Here is a 5,894-nt window from a genome sequence, read left to right as displayed (position 1 = left end):
TGGTGTTCGGTTCGACAACGAGGGACCCAGCGGGAACAAACCTTTGAATATCCCAACTGGTGAACAATTGTGACAGCCCTACCAACAGAGATGTCAAGTTGAGCACTGAGTTGTTTGATGGTGATCCGTCGATCATCTCGAACGAGTGTGTTCGCACGCTCCGCCATTGCAGGAGTCACAGCTGTGCACGGCCGGCCCGCACGCGGGAGATCAGACAGTCTTGCTTGATGATGACACACGCTTTGCCCAACGACTCACCGTGCTTTTGTCCACTGCCAGATCACCGTAGACATTCTGCAAGCGCCTATGAATATCTGAGATGCCCTGGTTTTCCGCCAAAAGAAACTCGATCACTGCCCGTTGTTTGCCACGCACATCCGTTACAGACGCCATTTTAACAGCTCCGTACAGCGCTGCCACCTGTCGGAAGTCAATGAAACTATACGAGACGAAGCGGAAATGTATGAAAATATTCCACAATAAATTTCCGGTTTTTTCAACCAAAATTGGCCGAGAAAAAAAAGTGTTGCATTACTTATTGAACTGCCCTCGTATTTAACAAAAAATAATATTTAATTTTGTGTAAAGGACATTCGTTAATATTGTAATATTTTCTGTAGTAATATTCTCGATGTATTTATGATTGTAATTTTTCTATACTCATAATGTAATTGCGAAATGTGTCAATATCTGCGATAACAAAAATTCAGCCACAGAGGAAAATAATGTTGTAAGATTACAAAGAGAAATTAACAAGCAGCAATAGTATAAATAAGGATACATAATGTGCATTCGTTGTCGTCTTCCTCGAGAGCTGAGAGAGAGAGGAACCTGTGACGTAGCATTTTATGAATGGGTAGACTTCATTTGTCTGTATCTAGATTTAGCCGCCATTAGAGGAGAAATTACAAACTAATGTAAGTTGAATTATTATTGTGGTCTAAATACATTATAATTTATCAAAAGTGTGTATTACTAATGTAAATTAGCTTGCCCATGTCATCTATAATATTTCTTTAAAGAATTTTCAGCATTTTTAGCAATTATCGCTGGTGTTGCTGGGCTGTGCCGCGACCGAACGATCTGCAGCGGCAGCACATTTACAAAATTGTTCCGCTAACAAAAATTAACCAAACCAGTAAATCGGGAGCAGATAAAAATTAGCAGTGAATTAAGAAAATGTTTTTCTTTTACAGCGATCCTGAGACTGACGGAATTTATTACTAGTTTCACATTTGTGCATTCATAGGCGGATAGTTAACGTTGAAATTTAACAATTTGTTGGTTCTTTCAAATAACTTAAATGTATAGTGAAGTGTGTTTTATCAATGATAATTAAACGTCGGCTTGGCAATGTTTAACCATTTTCTTCTAATTGAGATAGTCTTGTGTTCCATAGCTAACGCTGGGAAAGAATTCAGTAAATATTTTTAAAAAAAGCCACTGCATTTAGAAAATGTGTGCCAAGGCCGAATTATGTAAAAGATTTAATTTTCAACTAAATATTCTTAATGAGTTAATATGAATTTATCAGCATGGGAAGGTTGACTAGGTTCACGTAATTTTAAATGTGCTTAATTCTGTCTAAATGAATTTTTATTACCACACGTAAATAAGGGGTTCTACAACAAAGTTCGTACTGAAAGAAAGAAAGGAAAAAATAACAAAAAAAAAACAATTTTAAAAAAAGTAACTAATGTATTTTCATTTAATTTAAATGTCATTAAAGTACTTAGGTGCATATTTCGGCTGCATAAGTCTGAAGTGTATTAACAATTTAGCCAAAGTAGATGCCAATGATCGTGTTGTAGCTAAATGAATATTTGGTTAGATATGTTGCATCATTTGCGAAATAAAAAGGAACATAGATTTTACACGACTAGCTTGGTAGGCCGTTAACAATATGCGTATTCAGTTAATGCCAGTATTAAAACATATAGATAAATTTCCTGCAATTACATACAGAACTGTAATCGTCCACCTATGATCAGCATTTCCAACATGATTATCGTCCTCAACGATTAAAATTTTCGAGGAATGTAGTGTTTGGAAGCTTCATAAAAGCGCGTACTACAAAACAGAATAAAATATTTATTCTAGAAACAACACGCACTTCATTCTCTATTCTGCTCTGAGTCTGACATACGGTTCTAATTTGTATAGATGAAATCAAGATATAGCACTACAAACTATCAAATACTGCATTTTGTTTATCGACACAGATTCTTTCGGTGAAGTAACCATCATCAGGTCACAAACAGCATTGGAAATGGAAATGTCGTGTGGCTAGGGCCTCCCGTCGGGTAGACCAGTCGCCTGGTGAAAGTATTTTGAATTAACGCCACGTCGGCAACTTGCATGTCGATGGGGATGAGATGATGATGATGAGAGACTACACAACACCTAGTCCCTGAGCGGAGAAAAATCTTCGACCCAGGTGGGGGTCGAACCCGGGATCCTTGGCATGACAGTCAGTTGCCTTGACTACATTCTTTTTATTCCACAAAAACAGTAACAAAAATGGCTACAATGAAATGACATAAATAAGGTGACAGATAATTGCAGTCATAAATTAGAACATTCAAAGAATGAGGAATCATATTCAGTCTTTAGCAGTAGCACAATTTAGCACTTTCAGTGTCACCTTCAACTGGTCGCAGTTCAGCATGCACAGTTTCTTCTTGTGCAGCATGAGGTTCCTCGTCATCATTTACCAGACCCCAATTAATCATTCAGTAAATCCTTGATGTGTGTTCCTTCCAGGGTAAATTACGTGGACAGAAAGGCAGCCCGAACAGCGACATCGCAAAATTCTTCACTGCCTTGTTATTTTTGTCAATTCCAGCCTTCTAAACGCATGCTTAGGGAGTTCAAGATCTTCCTTTATAACAGACACCAGATGTTTGATGGCTCAAATGGCTCTGAGCACTATGGGACTCAACTTCTCAGGTCATTAGTCCCGTAGAACTTAGAACTACTTAACCTAACTAACCTAAGGACATCACACACATCCATGCCCGAGGCAGAATTCGAACCTGCGATCGTAGCGGTCTCACGGTTCCAGACTGCAGCGCCTAGAACCGCACGGCCACTTCGGCCCCAGCTGTTTGACGTTATATTCTTGTATCTGCTGTACTACTGATTTATTTTTCTTGTGTGACTAGCAGGTGAGGTTAGGGTCGGGAACGTGACACAACCCATCCCCTCTCCACGAGGAATCCAGTTCCTAACCTATACCAATTCTATTGAAGACAATTCGGAGCATGTTACCATATTTCCTGTTGTGATTATTTAAGTACTTTCTCGAAATCATTTTCCATATACACCTTGTATTCAATATGTTCATCGTTCCCAATATTGTTAAAAACATAACTTGTATATTTGCCCATTAACCAAATCACTGCGTTATTTTATGCCTGAGGGTAGTAACTCTCTTCTGGTCTGAAGAAATTGTTAGTCGGTACATTGTTTGCTGAAGTTCTTGTTATTTGAGCAATTTTCTCCCTGGTCCACCTCCAGTTGATAATCCGATCTCCCACCGAGCGAGGTGGCGCAGTGGTTAGACACTGGACTCGCATTCGGGAGGACGACGGTTCAGTCACGCGTCCGGCCATCCTGATTTAGGTTTACCGTGATTTCTCTAAATCTCTCCAGGCAAATGCTAGGATGGTTAATTTGAAAGGGCACGGCCGACTTCCTTCCCCGTCCTTCCCTAATCCGATGAGACCGATAGTAACGCCGGAAATGCATATCCTCCTATTTCCATCTATTTTACTATAAATTTTTTTCCCTATTTTGTTACCTGAAAATATGACGTTTCTGAGTCTTTGTATATTGTAATTGTTTTACTATTTGTACATATATGCATTTATGTCGATGTATAATTGGTTTGTTGTGTAAAGATTATTTGTATTTTTACGCTGGTTCTGGCCTAGGGAAAACTATGCTATCGAACGATTACATCGATAGGTCGGGTGGAGAACCAAACTGTTTAGGATCTTTGGTAGTGTGAACTCTGTCGCGTGGAGCGCGGGCAGAGCGGGGAGTCTGGCTGGGGTAGGGCGGTGGAGCAGGTGTGTTGTGTGACGCTCCCGCGATTTGCCGCGCTTTCGGGGTTTGGCAGCATATAATTGCGCTCGACTTGAGTGACGGTGTCGCGGACGGGAAGCATTAGCTGGCGCACATCAAGAGCCCGTTTCGCCTGGTGACCGTGTCGAGAAGAAGGCGCGCCAACATCCAGCTTCTGCAACAGCGACGGCCGACAATGAGTGACTGTCGCCACCTCCTCGATCGACGGCTTCAAACATTCAATCGACCAACAAGGAAGACTGGAAGCACGTTAAGTTTTAGAACTGTATGGCAGACCTCAGCTTTTCAAACTGTTCCATTTTCGTAAGTATAACTACAGCAACTTAGCATGAACATTTGTTGCTCATTGTCCCAATTGCATTACCAAGCAGGGTCCCTTCCTTTTCCGGAATGAACCCTAGTGTCTTTGAAATTCAAACGCCAGCATTAAAGTAATATTATTCTATTTCACTGCTTTATTTTCAAAGTTCAGTTAAAGTATTCATAGCTGGCTACAATATTTAGATTACACAAGCACGAATTAAGACTGCGAGTTTTGTTAGCATATTTTAGCTTATCTTTGAGTGCAGCTCAGCTTGGCACGTACTAAATTTTACTATTGTTAATTGTCCAGAATCCTTTAATTCAAGTTCAAAGTTAAATCTCTTATTTCCGAATTTCGTAGGTTCAAGTAGTTTTTGAAATGATTGTTGAGGTAGCCCATGACTAACCTTATTTTACTGAATTTCGTAATGCTTCAGAAACAAATCTCACTATTAATTTCAGTCACTAAATTAACTTTCAATTTTCCGGTTTTATTAATTCTTTTGCTAAATTAAGTCAGAGTGTAGCGAAATTTATTACTTCTGACAAACTTTCAGTTTTCACACAACACGTGTCAACCTTCAGTAGCCACGCTTTTAGTGCTAATTATATGTGCTATAACCTTTCTTTTTTCAGTTATTATAGTAGTTGTCCACAGGATGGCGACCGTAATTTTCCCCGAATCTCAAATATCTAATTAACGCCAATCAATTGTTAACGTGACGACCGCACATTTACTTTCTTTATTAATTTTACCCTTTTCTCAAAATTAATTTCCACCAATTTCATTTCCATTTTTCCTTTCATTTACATGTAATCCTTTCCTCCCTCTTTACCGACAGATTAACTTCGGTGACGATTGTTTTTCCCAAATTTCCATTAGGTGCACGCGGTTTAATTTTTCACTGTCATTTAGGTTGATAAGTGAGGGGGAGGTTACAGGATGATCTGGCTGTGTGGTCTCTTCGCCCAAACAACCCCTCAACCCAACCCAATCCGATCTCTACATGCGTTACGATGAGGCTCACTTTCAACGAGGTTGCATTTGCTGCAGAGGTTAGTGCCACTTAAACAGATGCCAAAGAGACCCTCATTAGTGCTGATGATGTCACTAACTACCTTGTACGACGCTGTTCTCACGTCAGACGAAAGAACATCGCTACTTATGTTTTTCCAGACCACATTCCGTGATATTCCAGCGTATTTTCAATGTTATTTTTCCTGGGTCGGACACAGATAGCATTCCATCAGGTTAAAGGAAAGTTTCTTGGCTTGAATTACATGATTGTCGGACGTAGGACCTGTCACTTACATATGTTTGTATATACATGGCGTTGAGGGGATAAGTGCAAATATTTTTATTGCTGACTGAGGACACTGTATTGAACAAGGTTTTATTAGTATTTTCTGCTTTTGCAAAGTAATAATTACAGCTATTTAGTGTAGCCTGTTTTAGACAGGTGTAAACTTCGAATTACAGGTTGACAATCATTGAAATATAT

This window comes from Schistocerca cancellata, chromosome 6 (assembly GCF_023864275.1).
Source record: "Schistocerca cancellata isolate TAMUIC-IGC-003103 chromosome 6, iqSchCanc2.1, whole genome shotgun sequence".
In the NCBI taxonomy this organism is placed as follows: domain Eukaryota; kingdom Metazoa; phylum Arthropoda; class Insecta; order Orthoptera; family Acrididae; genus Schistocerca; species Schistocerca cancellata.
The sequence above is the reverse complement of the archived record's forward strand: the minus strand, read 5'-3'. Positions refer to the sequence as shown.